Source organism: Camponotus vicinus, unplaced genomic scaffold (assembly GCF_025532165.1).
Source record: "Camponotus vicinus isolate PSW18456_S1 unplaced genomic scaffold, iyCamVici1.0 SCAF_14, whole genome shotgun sequence".
NCBI lineage: Eukaryota > Metazoa > Arthropoda > Insecta > Hymenoptera > Formicidae > Camponotus > Camponotus vicinus.
The window spans coordinates 8,537,506-8,556,405 of record NW_028141950.1 but is presented as its reverse complement, the minus strand read 5'-3'; the positions used below and the strand labels follow the sequence as shown (position 1 = coordinate 8,556,405).

Here is an 18,900-nt window from a genome sequence, read left to right as displayed (position 1 = left end):
AAAAGAAATGTATATTTTATAGTGAAAATTTTTATTCAGTTGGCGCAACTTTTTAATATTATTTGTAGGAAATTAAAACAATTATTTTGTACAATTTTTTTTAGTTAAAATATTTTAAGTTTTTATTTTCAATTAGCGTAATTTTTGGATATCATCATTTTTCTAGGATATAATATTATTGCATGCGCGCTGAACAGAAAACTTGACGTCACCTTGTGGCGCGAATTCTCTCGTCCAGTTGATCCACCGTAGGTTTCAAGAGACTCATAAGACCTTCCGTTAATGCATCCCGCGTCGGATTTTCGCAAAAGTCATCTATCTTGTCGTCGATAGATGTATTGTCACTCGCTGTGTCCACGTCCATGTTATAGCTGTAGTGAAGTAGACACTACCGTGTCTCTTGATATATATATATATATATATATATATATATATATATATATATATATATATATATATATATATATACAGGGTGATTCTAAATAACTTTATGCTTTTGCAAAAACATAATCTTGACCGAATTCTAAGACGATTTTTCCTTTGGCAAAATTTCGTCCGAAGCTTAGTTTTTGAATTATTAAAGGAAGTAGTTAACGTATGACGGGTCGAATACAAGAAGCAGGCAAGGGTGACGCGATTCACCATCAGACGCGGGTACTTACGCGGGGCGCCTGCTGCGATCAGCTGGTCGCTATACACATACATACACACATGCGAACACATACATTCTCTCTCTGTCTGTCTGTCTGTCTGTCTGTCTGTCTCTCTCTCTCTCTCTCTCTCTCTCTCTCTCTCTCTCTCTCTCTCTCTCTCTCTCTCTCTCTCCCCCCTCTCTCGCTCATTCGCTCACTTACCTGTTTTTTTTTTTTTTTTTTTTTTACGAGAGAGGGGAAAATGCATTTTATGCATTATAATATATAAAATATTAATATTAAATATTTATTTAAGATAATAGTAAAAGTAATAAATATTTTAAAAACACTTATTTAATCTAATTAATTTTTAAATAGATATCATACGATGTATAGATATCACACACATTCATGATAATAATAATATTAATATGTTAAATGTTTATTATGTTTACCGCATTCTTCAATCGAACACATGATCGCGTTCGATAGCGCCAGTAGTACATTAACCTACCGCAACCTACCATGACAAAAAACTGCTTGCAGTCGCCGAATAATTACCGTCGCATTGTCGCGTCGTCGCGTCGTGTAGTAACGTGTCCGAGCGTGTTTCTTTCATCGAGTGATTTTTAATCGCCAACAGTTATTATTCGACAGTGATTAATAGTGATTAGTGATAGAGTCATTAGTAAATTTCTCGTCTCATCGAGTGAGTAAATAAATGTGATTACGTTAAAGTTTATAAAAGAATACAGTTCATGAAAGAAGAAAAACTTTCAGTTAATAATTTAGTGTGGATATCTTGTCTTTTGCAACGTGATATCTACGTTAAATTTGAGAACGTACGATCTATCGGAAAATTCATTTCTCCTTCAAGCAATTACAGCAATACATCAAAAGTCATCGAACAAGGTAATAATAACTATTTTTTAACGTTATGTGAAAACAGATCTCGGGAAGTCAGAGGGACAGTGTGTCAAAGGAAATTCGTGAAAAGAGAGGGGTTTTTAGTGGGTAGGGAGTACCGAGTTGATAATTCGACTTGGTACTCGAGTCCCACATAACTCACCGGACCGACCGGTGAGTATGCATAAAATGCATTTTCCCCTCGTAAAAAAAAAAAAAAAAAAAAAACCACGGGTAAGTGAGCGAATGAGAGAGAGAGAGAGAGAGAGTGAGAGAGAATGTATGTATTCGCATGTATGTCCGTGCATAGTATAGCGACCAGCTGATCGCCGAAGGCGCCCCGCGTGAGCGCCCGCGTCTGACGGTGAATCACGCCACCCTTGCCTGCCTCTTGTATTCGACCCGTCATACGTTAACTACTTCCTTTAATAATTCAAAAACTATGCTTTGCACGAAATTTTGCCAAAAGAAAAATCGTCTTAGAATTCGGTCAAGATTATGTTTTTGCAAAAACATAAAGTTATTCAGAATCACCCTGTATAATCTGAAATAATAATATAGATACAATCTAATCTAAATATATAAATATTATATGTATATTATTATTTTATATAATTACCTGAAGTGACACACTTAACCTTTTACAACATATTTATAAGCACCGTTAACGCCGCAGAGCGCTACTAACGCTGTGTCGCGTGAATCACTGCTAGCGCATTCTTGTGGCAGACGTTGGAAACGTATTTCTGTATATTCTTTGTTACGTTAAGAGGAGTTGACGATGACCATGACGACGTTTCTTAATCGAAATTTTCACATTTCAGATTTTGCATCATGATATCTCCGTTTACAGAGCACGTAGCGCAAAAATAAAAACACTTTTATTATTTAATTTAAACCCAAGCTATCGATTAATTCTACTAAGAACTCGATCCGTTGAGCGGTTATATGAGAAATAAAAATATCGAGTTATACTCTCAATCCGACTCGCGTAATAATACACGGAGTGCATTTTGCTTACGCTGGGACTTAGCAAAGACACTACCGTGTCTCTTGATGTGCGCGTGTCTTTCTTTAATCGAGTGGTTTTTAATTGCCAACAGTGATTATTTAACAGTGATTGATAGTGATTAGTGATAGAGTCATTGGTAAATTTCTCGTCTTATCGAGTGAGTGAATGAATGTGATTATGTTGAAGTTTATAAAAGAATACAGTTTATAAAAGAAAAAAGAACTTTCGATTAGTTATTTAGTGTGGATCCTTTAGAACGTGATATCTACGTTCAATTTGAGTGAAAGTACGATCTATCCGAAAATTCATTTCTCAAGGAATTACAGCAATACATCGAACAAGGTAATAATAACTATTCTTTAGTGTTGTGTGAAAACAGATTTCGGGATGTCAAATAAATAGTGTTAGAGAAAATTCGCGAAAGAGAGGGGTTTTTAGTGGGTAGGGAGTACCGAGTTGGTAATTCGACTTGGTACTCGAGTCCCACATAACTCACCGGACCGTCCGGTGAGTATGCATAAAATGCATTTTCCCCTCTCTCGTAAAAAAAAAAACCAGTACAATTTAAAATAATAATAATAATTAAAGCGAAAATGTATAATAATAAAAAGTAAATAATAATTTAAGTAAGAATAATAATGACTTAAAGTGAGTAAGCAAATGAGAGAGAGAGAGAGAGTGAGGGAGGGAGAGAGAGAGGCAGAGAGAGAGAGAGAATGGGAATGTATGTATTCGCATGTGTATGTCTGTAGCGATCAGGTGATCGCAACAGGCGCCCCGCGTAAGCACCCGCGTCTGACGTTGAATCGCGCCACCCTTGCCTGCCTCTTGTATCCGACCCGTCATAAGTTAATTACTTCTTTTAATAATTCAAAAACTAAGCGTCGGACGAAATTTTGCCAAAGGAAAAATCGTCTTAGAATTGACTCAAAAATGTGTCATTTTAAGGACAATTAGGTTATTTTGAATCACCCTGTATATATACATATATATATATATATATATATATATCAGTATATATATATATACTGAAGGAGAGTGAGTCCGTAGGGCTGCCCAAGTGCTTGAGTATTTTCCTAGAAATAAACAGATAGACCACCCGAGCACTTGAGTTAGGTATAAACAGATAGGTCGCTCGAGCATTTTTCGGTCCGCGATACGAGTAGTCTCTGTGTCGTTGCGAGAGCGCGAAGACGTACGTTAGACGAGCGTATCTCTTTGTTCATATTAATCTTGTAATCCAACAAATAAATATCTCAGTCATTTGCCCTAAAAAGTATTCTATTCCATTTTATATCCTTACACCAAAATATCCTACAATTAGCCTACTTTGCCAAAATAGCCTACTTTGGGGGCTCGTCCGGGATGATAACGGATAATAACGGGATAATAACGGTGCATAACGGGATAATAACGAGTCAATGGAATATTTGAACATTTAATCAGGCATTTTCGAGAAGTTTCCGCGAGCAGTGTTGTGAGTTGTGCGAAAGAGAGAGACAGAGGACGAGAGATCTTCGAGTGGTGTGCGAGAGAGAAGAGAGAGATTTCGAGCAAGGATATTCGAGCATTCGATCGTCTTCAAGAAGGTTCCGCAGTGTGTCCGCGGGATATCGCATTGTGTTGTGTAGAAGAGAGAGATATAGAGGACGAGAAAGTGTTCGAGTAGTGTAGAGATGAGAGATCTGAATAAACTCACGGTAGCTGTCTTAAAAGAGTTGCTGTCAGCACGTGGTTTGTCCAGTTTCGGCACGAAAACCGAATTAATCTCGCGCATAATGGAAGCTGATCCATCGGGAGCGTGGTTGGACGATAGACGAGAAGATGATGAAGATGTCGGGGATTCTTTACAAGGAGCTGGCACGTCAAATGCGCAGCCAACGATTAATCCACAGCAACGAGAGATCGATTTATATAGAAGAGAGAGAGAGTTGTTAGAGCGTGAGTTAGCATTGGCACGTCTTGAAATAGAAGCAATGCGACGAGGAGTATATACCGAGCCAGTTGCAGAAGACGAAGGTCGACAACAACCGACGCATAGCATTGCTGCCACGAACAACAATGTTTTGGCCGGTCAACCGCGAGCAAATATTACGGCAATAGCGGATTTGCTCAGTAATTTCAGCGGTCAATCTAGCGATTATGAGATTTGGGAAAAGCAAGTCAAGCTACTCAAAGCGACATACAAATTGGAAGACGATACTGCGAAAATACTTGTGGGCATGCGACTTAAAGGAAAAGCACTCGAGAGGCTACATTCCAAACCGGAATACATTGCGATGACATTTGATCGTCTTCTGGACGAGCTGAGAGCTATGTTTCATCGTCGACAGAGCAAGGTGGCAATTCGGAAAAAATTTGAAGAACGTATGTGGAAGAATGACGAGACTTTCCATGAATATTTCCATGAGAAAATCATTATGGGCAACCGAGTACCGATCGACGACAGCGAGATACTTGAGTACGTGATTGAAGGCATTCCAGACGAGGCACTTCAAAACCAGGCGCGTATACAACGATTTACGACAACAGATGGATTGCTAGAAGCATTTGAGAAGGTAACTCTTCGAACAGGTACATCAGGATCATCGACATCGAACAAACGAAATGGTAATCAAAACAAAAGCGAGCGAAAAGAGACTGTTAACGGTGGAGGAAACAAAAAACATTCGACTAAAGTTGTACGTTGTTTTAATTGCGGCGAGCGCGATCATGTAAGTACAAACTGTCCGACAAAAGAGCGAGGTGCTAAATGCTTTAAATGTGGCGAGCGTGGCATATCGCGTCGAAATGCTCCGAGAAGACGAACGCGAATAACGAAAGTTGCGCGGTGACGGGGATTTTGCCTTGTAAATATTTTAAAAATGTTCTGTTTAACGGTTGCGAGATTGAGGCGGTGATAGATTCGGCAAGCGATGTTACCTTAATTCGCGCGGATGAACATGTTAAGCTTGGATCTCCTCGATTAAGTTTAGGCGAAATATATTTCGACGGCGTGGGTTCGAGCAATAATGTGACGTTAGGAGGGTTTCAAACAGAAATCATTGTAGACGGGCATTCATATCCGATTTGCGTACGTGTAGTTTCAAATAATCTGCTCCTATAAGCTATTGATAGGAACGAGCTTTTTAAACATGACTAATGTTAATCTTAAAGGCGTCGAAGAAGTAACTATTAGTCCGTTATCGGAAGCGACGTATGCATACGCGGGATGCAAAGATAGCGTACCCGAGGTATTAAAGATTGACGTAGCTAACAACGAGGTGCATCGAGCGGATCTCATAGACGTTTCGCACGTTAAAAATTCCGATCAATGTTTAGCGATAGAAAATCTCGTAAGTAATTACAGGCCGAATAAGACGCGTGAGCCGGACATAACGATGAAACTTGTACTTAAAGATGAAGAACCCGTATATCAATCCGCGAGACGTTTATCCGCATCTGAAAAAGAGATAGTTAATACGCAAATTGATCAATGGATTACGGATGGAATTGTTCAGCCATCTACCTCTGACTATGCTAGTCCAGTGGTACTCGTTCGAAAAAAAGATGACTCTTATAGATTATGCGTTGACTGTCGGATGGTGAATAAGAAAATTGTTAAAGATAGATATCCGTTGCCGTTGATCGAGGACCAGTTAGATTTATTGCAGGACGCTCGTGTCTTTAGTACACTCGACCTCAAAAATGGATTTTTCCATGTGCGGATGGACAAGTCGAGTCAAAAATATACTGCGTTTATTGTACCGGACGGTCATTACGAATTCTTGCGAGATCCTTTCGGTCTTTGCAATTCGCCGGCAGTATTTCAGCGATTCGTTAACACGATATTTAGAGATCTTATACGAGAAAAAATAGTTTTAGCTTATATGGATGACTTAATTGTTCCGTCTGATGACATTGAGAGCGGCATAAAGAATCTTAAAAAAGTTTTAGCGACAGCTAGTGAAGCGGGTCTTATAATTAATTGGAAAAAATGTTGCTTCATGCAAACTACAGTCGAGTTTTTGGGCCACGTAATTAGCAACGGTTGCGTCCGTCCTTCAGATCGTAAAACAGAAGCGGTTCGGCGATTTCCGAATCTTACGAATGCCAAGCAGGTACAGAGTTTTCTTGGGTTAAGTGGGTACTTTCGTAAATTTATCCCTGGGTATTCTACTATTGCGCGACCCTTGACGAATCTGCTGCGAGCAAACACTAAATTTTATTTTGGAGAGGCTGAGAAAAACGCGTTCGTGCGGCTTAAAAATATAATGAGTGAAAAACCGGTGTTATATTTGTATCGAAGTGGAGCGGAGACGGAGTTGCACACGGATGCTTCTGCGCTAGGGTACGGTGCAATTTTACTGCAACGAAGTAGTGAAGATCAGAACTTTCATCCCGTTTATTACTCTAGCGGTAAAACTACTCCTGCGGAGTCGAAATATGCTAGTTACGAACTTGAAGTTTTAGCAATAATAAAGGCGTTGAAGAAATTTCGCGTTTACTTATTAGGTATCGCTTTTACGATTGTTACTGATTGTCGCGCGTTCGCTCTCACTATGAATAAGAAAGATCTTTGCGTGCGTGTTGCTCGATGGGCGTTACTTTTGGAGGAATTTAATTATCGTATAGAGTATCGGCCAGGAAAAAGGAATGATACACGTCGACGCACTCAGTCGGAATCCACTTCCGGTCTGCTTTGTGATCGATGAGTCGGAAGCTGGTATGACGGCTCGTTTGCGAAAGGCTCAAGAGGAGGACGACAGCGTGAGAAAGCTCCGAGATCTAATAATGCAGAACAAAACGAAAGATTACATAATACGAGGTGATCTAATTTATAGAGAATCCGGCGGTGATGTCCAACTTGTAGTACCGAAGAGAATGCAGACACAACTCATACGACGAGCTCACGAGCGCGGACATTTTTCAACTGGAAAGACTGAAGCCCTTGTGCGCACTGATTCTTGGATCTCGAATTTGCGACAACGAGTTGAAAAGGTTATACGAAATTGCATCGCATGCATTCTGGCGGAGAGAAAACATGGAAAACAAGAAGGCTTGTTAAATCCGATCGAGAAAGGAATTGTTCCTTTAGATACGTTGCATATCGATCACTTAGGACCTCTACCCTCGACTAAGAAGTCATATCAATATACACTATTCAAAAGAATCTAGGGAACACTTTTCATACCCTAAAAATTGGGCTATTTTCAAACCGCTGAAACTCGTCGAAAAATCATCGTAGAAAAAAAATTAAAAAAGCATTTTGAAACATGAAGTTTCAACTTTTACGCGCTATCGGTGGTTTTTTAAAAATCTTTTATCTTCCTTATTCTGCACTTTAAAAAGGAACACACTGTTTAGTTCCTTAAAATTATGTATTTTTAACACGCTGCAACTTGATGAAAGAAATTTTTTTCGAGAAATTCAACTCAAACTCTATAAATTACAACATTTTCTCTGTAAAATGCTTTTTCAAAAATCTTTCTACGATTTTTTTTGACCGAGTAATGCGATTTTGAAAATAAACCAGTATTTTTTAGATATGATATCGATACTCGGTGAAAAATCATCGTAGATGAAAAATAAGAAAAGCATTTTGAAGCTTGAAACTTCAACTTTAACGCGCTATCGTTAGATTTTTAAAATTTTTTTCTTCTTTTTTCTGCGCTTTAGAAAAGAACATTGTGTTTTTCCTTAAAATTACGTTTTTTTGACACTCTGCAGTTCGATAAAAAAATTTTTCTCAAAAAATTCAACTCAAGATCCATAAACTACAACATTTTACCTACAAAACGCTTTTTTAAAAACTTTCCTACGATTTTTTTTGACCGAGCTACATAACTTCGAAACCAATATGTAAAATGATGTATACCGCCGGCATTAGCGTTATCCAATGTGCACCACGTGGAGGTTGCCGATCGGATTTTGCACATCATGTGTAGTGTGTGTGTGTGTGTGTGTGTGTGTGTGTGTGTGTGTGTGTGTGTGTGTGTGTGTGTGTGTGTGTGTGTGTGTGTGTGTGTTACATAGCAGAGATAAGGACCCCGCAGTTCGTCACTTCTGCAGTATTTAATGACTCCAAACACTCTCTGCTCTCTGTGTGCCAGCACGCGTGCGCGCGTGAGTGCATATGTGTTTAATAGCGTGTGTTACCTCCTCTCTAATCAATTACCGCTTGCAGACGCTCTCGCATGTTTATGCATCTTCGTATTAGTTCTTGCGGAATTTGGTGCCAAATTTGCCTAAGTGTTTCTTCTAATTCTTCAAAGTTGTGCGGCTGTTCCTCGCGATGTCTTAATCGTCGTCCCATCTCATCCCACATATGCTCAATCGGATTTAAGTCCGAACTATTAGGGGGATGGTCGAGCAATGTGATGTTGTGTCGTTCAAAAAAACGTCAAGTTACGTTCGCCGTATGAGGACGAGCGTTGTCTTGCATAAAAATAAAATTTCTATGTAGTCGACGCAGAGGCAAAACGTGAGGTCGAAGAACATTATTCACATAACGTGTACATGTCATTGCAGGAGGTGGCAGTATCACTAAGTCAGTTCTTCCTCTCATTGAAATCGCACCCCATACCATCACGGAACCACCGTTATAAGCACGCACTGGCATAACGCAACGCCGATCATAACGTTCATTTCGTCGACGCCAAGTACGTATGCGAGCATCATTGCCATAAAGACAAAAACGCGATTCGTCGGAAAAGTACACGTTTCTCCATTGTCTTGCGCTCCAATTGACGTGATCGAGCGCAAATTGTAAACGAGTCTGGCGATGCACGGATGTAAGTCTTGGCACTTGTGCACGAGAACGCGAACGAAGACCGGCTTCTCTCAAACGATTACGAATCGTTTGTTCACTTATGTGATGCAAATGATTCACGTTGTTGCGAACTTCTCTTGCGGTAATTGTCCGTATTTGCGAAACGTAGCGAACAATTTCTCGATCTTGTCGAACAGTAGTTATTCGATGACGACCATTACCTTGACGTCTCGCATAATGTCCGGTTTCTTGATATCGTAACCAAGCTCTACTCACTACGGACACGGATACATTAATACTTTGCGCTACATAACGCATGTGAAAGCCTTCTTCAAGAAGTGCGATTATCCGTGCAACTTCTGTTGCCGCCAAATGTCTACGCGACATTTTGAAAATTTCGTGTCGCTTATTACACTGAGAGAATCGCGTCTGTATTGAATGTTTGTAGTATGTGTAGTACGCGTAATGTTTATGTACTAATGTATTAAAAAATGTTTTAAAAAACAAACATTTTTTAATAAACAAACATTTTTAAGAAACAAACATTTTTTAATACATTAGTACATAAACATTACGCGTACTACACATACTACAAACATTCAATACAGACGCGATTCTCGCAGTGTAATAAGCGACACGAAATTTTCAAAATGTCGCGTAGACATTTGGCGGCAACAGAAGTTGCACGGATAATCGCACTTCTTGAAGAAGGCTTTCACATGCGTTATGTAGCGCAAAGTATTAATGTATCCGTGTCCGTAGTGAGTAGAGCTTGGTTACGATATCAAGAAACCGGACATTATGCGAGACGTCAAGGTAATGGTCGTCATCGAATAACTACTGTTCGACAAGATCGAGAAATTGTTCGCTACGTTTCGCAAATACGGACAATTACCGCAAGAGAAGTTCGCAACAACGTGAATCATTTGCATCACATAAGTGAACAAACGATTCGTAATCGTTTGAGAGAAGCCGGTCTTCGTTCGCGTTCTCGTGCACAAGTGCCAAGACTTACATCCGTGCATCGCCAGACTCGTTTACAATTTGCGCTCGATCACGTCAATTGGAGCGCAAGACAATGGAGAAACGTGTACTTTTCCGACGAATCGCGTTTTTGTCTTTATGGCAATGATGCTCGCATACGTACTTGGCGTCGACGAAATGAACGTTATGATCGGCGTTGCGTTATGCCAGTGCGTGCTTATAACGGTGGTTCCGTGATGGTATGGGGTGCGATTTCAATGAGAGGAAGAACTGACTTAGTGATACTGCCACCTCCTGCAATGACATGTACACGTTATGTGAATAATGTTCTTCGACCTCACGTTTTGCCTCTGCGTCGACTACATAGAAATTTTATTTTTATGCAAGACAACGCTCGTCCTCATACGGCGAACGTAACTTGACGTTTTTTTGAACGACACATCACATTGCTCGACCATCCCCCTAATAGTCCGGACTTAAATCCGATTGAGCATATGTGGGATGAGATGGGACGACGATTAAGACATCGCGAGGAACAGCCGCACAACTTTGAAGAATTAGAAGAAACACTTAGGCAAATTTGGCACCAAATTCCGCAAGAACTAATACGAAGATGCATAAACATGCGAGAGCGTCTGCAAGCGGTAATTGATTAGAGAGGAGGTAACACACGCTATTAAACACATATGTATGCACTCACGCGCGCACGCGTGCTGGCACACAGAGAGCAGAGAGTGTTTGGAGTCATTAAATACTGCAGAAGTGACGAACTGCGGGGTCCTTATCTCTGCTATGTAACACACACACACACACACACACACACACACACACACACACACACACACACACACACACTACACATGATGTGCAAAATCCGATCGGCAACCTCCACGTGGTGCACATTGGATAACGCTAATGCCGGCGGTATACATCATTTTACATATTGGTTTCGAAGTTATGTAGCTCGGTCAAAAAAAATCGTAGGAAAGTTTTTAAAAAAGCGTTTTGTAGGTAAAATGTTGTAGTTTATGGATCTTGAATTGAATTTTTTGAGAAAAATTTTTTTATCGAACTGCAGAGTGTCAAAAAAACGTAATTTTAAGGAAAAACACAATGTTCTTTTCTAAAGCGCAGAAAAAAGAAGATAAAAAATTTTAAAAATCTAACGATAGCGCGTTAAAGTTGAAGTTTCAAGCTTCAAAATGCTTTTTTTATTTTTCATCTACGATGATTTTTCACCGAGTATCGATATCATATCTAAAAAATACTGGTTTATTTTCAAAATCGCATTACTCGGTCAAAAAAAATCGTAGAAAGATTTTTGAAAAAGCATTTTACAGAGAAAATGTTGTAATTTATAGAGTTTGAGTTGAATTTCTCGAAAAAAATTTCTTTCATCAAGTTGCAGCGTGTTAAAAATACATAATTTTAAGGAACTAAACAGTGTGTTCCTTTTTAAAGTGCAGAATAAGGAAGATAAAAGATTTTTAAAAAACCACCGATAGCGCGTTAAAGTTGAAACTTCATGTTTCAAAATGCTTTTTTAATTTTTTTTCTACGATGATTTTTCGACGAGTTTCAGCGGTTTGAAAATAGCCCAATTTTTAGGGTATGAAAAGTGTTCCCTAGATTCTTTTGAGTAGTGTATATTTGCTGTGATTGACGCTTTTTCAAAATTCACATGGCTGTATGCTATCAGATCTACAGGCACAGCTGAAGTTATTGTACGCCTTAAAAAACAAGCTGCAATTTTCTGCAATTCACGACGGATTATTTCCGACAAAGGTACAGCGTTCACGTCGAATGAATTTAGAGAGTATTATCGTGACGAAAATATAGAGCATTCTTTAATAACGCGGGAGTTCCCAGAGCTAACGGACAAGTTGAGCGCCTCAACCGGACGCTCATACCATTATTGACAAAATTAGCTGCACCAAAATCTGATGAGTGGTATAAATATTTGGATGCTGCTCAGCAATGTCTAAACGCAACTATACATCGAAGCATCGGCATGTCGCCGTTCAAATTTCTTTTGGGAATACGTCCACGGGTTAAAGATTTTCCAAATATCAAAGAGTGGCTCGAAAAGGAATGGGTTGAGTAATTCCAAGACAAGCGTGACGAACTGCGAGCCCAAGCGAGCGAGAATATAGCAAAAATCCAGCGTGAGAATAAACACACTTATAACAAGAAAAGGCGACAGGCTTCAAGTTATCGTGAAGGAGATTTGGTCGCCATCAAACGCACTCAACAAGGTCCGAGATTAAAAGTCGCTCACAAATATCTTGGCCCTTACGAGATCATTCGAGTTCTACGTAATCAACGATTTGTGGTACAGAGAGTCGGCGATCGAGAAGGTCCCCAACGAACGTCAACATCGGCCGACAATATAAAGCTATGGGTCAACACTAATTCATCGGAAAGTGAAGACAGTGATGACGGAGACATTCGGGACGAATGTATGAGCAGGACGGCCGAGTGAAGGAGAGTGAGTCCGTAGGGCTGCCCAAGTGCTTGGGTATTTTTCTGAAAATAAGCAGATGGACCGCCCGGGCGCTTGGGTTAGGTACAAACAAATGGGTTACCCGAGCATTTTCCGGTCCGCGATGCGAGTAGTCTCTGTGTCGTTGCGAGAACGCGAAGACGTACGTTAAACGAGCGTATCTCTTTGTTCGTATTAATCTTGTAATCCAACAAATAAATATCTCAGTCATTTGCCCTAAAAAGTATTCTATTCCATTTTACATCCTTACACCAAAATATCCTACAGTAGTAGTACCTTTCTAATTTGAAATATAACTTTCTAAATAGGGGAGACCGGGGACAAAAGTAACAACGTCATGAAAGTAACAAGCCTCGTAATAAACTACACAATATGTTGAATAATTTGTACTATATAATCAAACGCGTACGCCCCAATTCTCTTCCTTTTCAGTTAATTGTTGTAGAACGATCGCGCCTGTTGCACATGCAGTAGTGAAATTAATGTATTTGCATTATTCACCTAAGTAGTTCTTGTTTTAGTTTTTTTGTATCTATGCCGAATTAAAGTGTATATATTGACGTAATTATTTGCCGGTGTATTCTTCTAAAATATATTCATAAGTTTTTATAGTTGATTTGGTTGATGGCTAAGTCTTGCATCATATTTAGGTTATAATGCTTTTATTCTAAAAAATGTGTTTGAGGACAAAAGTAACACGACACTCTGTGGACGAAAGTAACACGTTTCAATGCTTAAAGTATAAGGACTGGTCCCATAATAACTGTACCAAAGGCGATTCTTATTACGTATGCCATAATTTTGATTCGGTATAGATACCAATCTCTTTTATATAAGTAGTTATCATACAATTTTTATATTATTATTTAGAATTAAACTATTATTTAGACTTAAAAAAGTACAAAACTGGTGTGATATTAAGTATAATTATTTTATGATATATTATAACTTATAATTATTTTGCTTAACGAAGATTATTTCTTTTAAGTTTTTCAAAGATGATAAAAATAAATATTTATTTTATTTTTTATTTTAATATAATATAATACAAAAAAAAATTTATAATAAAAGTTATCTTGCTTAATAAAAGATTATAATAAAAGCTGCCTTAAATTGAAAAAAGTCATATTTAAGTTATTTTCCCGAAAATAAGAACTGGTACTTTTATCCCCAGATTATGTTACTTTCGTCCCAAGCCCCCAGGATAAAAGTAATATCTTGCAAGAAACAACGAACTTGCGAAAAGCTATAGTAGCTCTTTAAATATCTATCATTTGAGATTGAAACATAGGTATAATAATAGAGCAATAAATGGAGTTTTTTAACATATAATCTTTTTTTTATATCTCTAACGATAATTAATTAGTGACCTATAATACAAGAAATGTTACATTTGTCCCCGGTCTCCCCTATATGTTTATATATATGTATGTATATGTATATGTATGTATATATGTATATATAATTTGATTAATAGAAATTAGTTTTTATTTTGTCTATATTAGAAACGTGAAAAATATGTTTCCTTAACTATGGTTTTAAAAACGTTTTTATAGAAACGTTTCATATTAATGTTTTACGATTAAAAAATATTGGATACGTGTAAGAAACGTATATAAAACGAATATGTGCTACCTCGGGCATCATAGCATATCTTAAGTTATTTATTGACGACAGCCACGTGTCATAAAACGTTGTGTTACGTCATCTATTGACAATTGATAATTAAAGGTTAACTGTCCATTTGATATCAATGCTGTCTTGTTGCAATGCAGCGGAAATTAAATCAAACTTCAAATTTTATCTCGAAAATATTATAGTTCTAAGAAGTGACGTAGAAGAGATGATATATTGAATCCAATAAATATTATTGTTATATATATTATCTAACTGATATAAATAACTTATTGTTAGTTAATGAAGAAAAAATTATACATGGATATGCATGTACTAATACTTGAATGTTTGTTTTCCTACGATACTTATTAGATATTCAACATGTGTATTTTTGTATTTTATATATTATATAAGATCTGCACACTTTTTAATGTAATATTAACTATTTTGTAAATTTATAAATGTTAACACACAATTGTAATTTTCTTTTCAAGCTTTTTATATTATGTTTTGGAGCTTTCTCCTATTTCAAACTGTACATATAAATCTTTGTACATAAATATATCATTGCTATGGAGGGAATAAATTTTTATAAATTTATGAAATATTTGAAAATACGTCTATTATTATACATGAATTTAAAAAGAGACCATTATATAAATACTTGTTTAATTATTCTTAGTTATTCTTAACACACAGAATTATTCTTAATTATTCTTAGCAGAATGTTTCTTTAATAATATAAAAATATTTTTGAAAATAAAAATGTTGTATATCATTTAATATATGAATGGACTGAATAAGTCACAAAAGGAGACCGGAGCATTACAAAATTATTTTCAATTATATTTCACGTAATTAAAGTGTTCATCACTTTTTTAGAAAAAGTAATTAATTTATAGCGGGAGAAAGAGAGAATTTGACTGGATGCACTAATGCACACTGGCGCATATAAAAATTGTCGTATATAAAATTACAATAGTATAATTAAAATAATAAAGGAATTAATATTATATAAGTTTTTTATTTTATATAATATTATATATTATATTAAGTATATTATGTTAAGTTAATATTAAGTAAAGTTATATTATATACGCTATTATATTATAAGGTTATTCGATGCAAATAACGATAATAATAACTCGTACAATTATTTTATTTATTTTAGTTATTTATTTGCTATTGGGGAAATTTGTATTTATTTATACTAGAACTAATAGATTTATACTAAAAACGCTAAGTATTGATTCAAATTGCATTATATGAATGTCACAGAAAACGTATAAATCACTTTTTTAAATCCATTATTACTTTTCTTATAATCAGAATATCTTTTTACATAGTAAACGTGCCTCTTATGTCAAAGAGAAGATACTCAGAAATAAATTAATATAAAAAGTTTAATAAAATTCATTAAACAATTATATATACATATAATTATTTTTATTTATACATAGAACTTATACATAGAAACATATTTTTGTTTTATACATATATAACTTTATTGTCAAACAGTTTTTAAAGATTTTAATTCTTTTTGAAATAACGCGAGTATCTCCGTGAAGAAAAATAAATTATAAACGGAATGCAGCTAATAAGACGTCATGGCAACATATGATCAGATTGAACATTCGAAGTCAGTTAGTATTGTGATCGCTAGCCAAACACACTACCGCGTTACTTATCGTTTGATTCAAACTGCATCATATGAATATCACAAAAAATTGTGTACAAATAGTGGATTTTTAAAAGCATACGTAGTAACACAATCGTACGAATGAATTGTCATAATTACATATTTAATAAAACCCAAGATATAATAAATATTTAAGTGAATTCGATTACACGCTGCGTGTGCTTGAATATGGCTGAAAATGTTACAAGATCTATAATTCTATAACTTCTTTGATAGTTTGTAATTTGATTGTGGTTATCTTTTATCAACGTTTTTCTACAATAATATTAATGAAAAAGGAAAGCTGATAATAATTATATTCCTCTGTTCGCTATACAATCAAATGATCATTTTGTATCACTTTGCATTGTCATTTGTTCTCCTAAAAAAAATAGAAATTATTTATTTACTAAGAATTCCCTAATTTAATCTTAAGGTATATATTGTGATCGCGACCATAAAGAGAAATCTAAAAGCATAATATTAGAAGATAATAACTTGCGACTTTTTAAAACTGAGTTTTAAGAAATTTATCGAAAATATATGTATATATATGAATTAATATCAATTCGATTAACACATCAGAATTAGTAGAGTGAGAAAAAGCTAATTGAGGATTCAACGGAAACCGATTGAGTGCAAATATTTACTAAAAATGCGAATTATGTTTGGAACAATTTTATGTGTTTTATTGAACGGTTTAGTACTGACACACACAAAGAAACTATCACTTTTATACCGAAGGATTATACCCCTTCAAACAGCCTCCAGGAAGAAAGTGTTTCCATGTGTTCGGATTTAAATTTCACGCAGGTAAGAGATATTTTTCGCTTGATTGAGAAACAATTGAATGTTATTGCAGTAGTGTAACTAAAAATGAATGATAATAAATTATATATTCTACCTATAATAAGATAAGATAAAACAAAACAATTCAATACGAAAGAAAAAAGTATGTACGATGTTGTAAAAAATAGATAAAGTTTCGAAATTTTGTTTACAAAAAAAAAAGATGTTATATAATATATTAAATTTAATTAAAACGGTATTTTAAAATTTGACTGTATTATTTTGTCTCTCTCTCTCTCTTTCTATATATATATATATATATATATATATATATATATATATATATATATATATATATATATATATATACAGGGTGTCATAGAGATTTTAGCCCATACGAAGTAAGGAGGTAGATTGGCTCAAATGAAGAAGGAAGGACTTGTACTGTTTTGTGATATTCGCAATAATTAACGAAAAATTAAATAAAGAATATCGGCCAATCTGCGTGAGTAGAAGCGCGCGGCGACGAGAGTCGTCCCACTGTAATCCTATACTAGGCGCGCGGCGAAGCGATAGGCGGATCGCTCTCCGAGACATGATGGTGGCGTGCGATATATCGCAATACCGCGCTGAAAAATGACCCGTCCTTTTAGTGGCGAGAAAATGATGCGCTATCATTTCCACACCACCTTGCGGTAGATAGCATGGTGCGCTTTTTTTATAGTGGTTTCCCCCATAGGCCTATTCCACTCTCAATTTAAATATTTGTGAAAATTGTTCAAAATTTTACTGTACGCTGAATGTATCGTAAATGTAAAAAATTGATGATGACAGTACCTTCACAAAAATTGATCCGTGGTTGAAAATCCCTCGATAAAATGTGTTGCACACGTTGGTAATGATACGGACGTAATCCATTACACGTAAAGCGTGATGTACTGCGTATCGCGAAAAATCAAATTCGTGTGCCACATGACGCACGCTAGTTCCAGGATTTTCATAAAATGCTTCCAGAATCCTTTCTTCATTTCGTACACGAAGACGCACTGCTGGACCGGTTATCCCGATATTATGCACGATACTCAGTTTCACATAATTATTGCACAACTCGTAAAACTGTACGTTCACTTGGCTCTCGTGCACGCCCGGAAAATCATTCCACGTAAATTACGGCCGCGCGATAAGTATTTTCTCCCGCTAGCCGTATATTCCTGCAGAATACACTTCATTTTCACTATTAATTTACTACGCGAACATAAGATTTTTACTAAAACCGTCTGAGCTCTCGCAGGCTGTTGCCAGAGTGCATACGCCAGCAGCACGCAACTACAGCTGAGCGGACATGCGAGTGTAAGCGTACGTGTGAGCTCGGCGCCTGCGCATTATGATTACACTCACATGTCCGCTCAGCTGTAGTTGCATGCTGCTGGCGTATGCACTCTGGCAACAGCCTGCGAGAGCTGAGACAGTTTTAGTAAAAATCATGTGTTCGCGTAGTAAATTAACAGTGAAAATGAAATGTACTCTGCAGGAATATACGGATATGATTGTGGCATACTGGCTAGCGGGAGAAAATACTTATCGCGGCCGCAATTTACGTGGAATGATTTCCCGGGCGTGCACGAAAATTAAGTGGACATACAATATTACGTGTTGTGCAATAATTATGTGAAACTGGGTGTCGTGCATAATATCGGGATAACCGGTCCAGCAGTGCGTCTTCGTGTACGAGATGAAGAAAGGATTCTGGAAGCATTTTATGAAAATCCTGGAACTAGCGTGCGTCATGTGGCACACGAATTTGGTTTTTCGCGATACGCAGTACACCACGCTTTACGTGTAATGGATTACGTCCGTATCATTACCAACGTATGCAACACATTTTATCGAGGGATTTTCAACCACGGATCAATTTTTGTGAAGGTACTGTCATCATCAATTTTTTACATTTACGATACATTCAGCGTACAGTAAAATTTTGAACAATTTTCACAAATATTTAAATTGAGAGTGGAATAGGCTTATGGG

The 18,900-nt window shown here is 36.7% G+C and overlaps 1 pseudogene; it reads left to right on the top strand.

The window, feature by feature from the left end:
* Window positions 1-16,738: 16,738 nt before the first annotated feature.
* LOC145965737 (proto-oncogene tyrosine-protein kinase ROS-like) overlaps window positions 16,739-18,900 on the top strand; it is a 111,166-nt pseudogene continuing 109,004 nt past the window's right edge.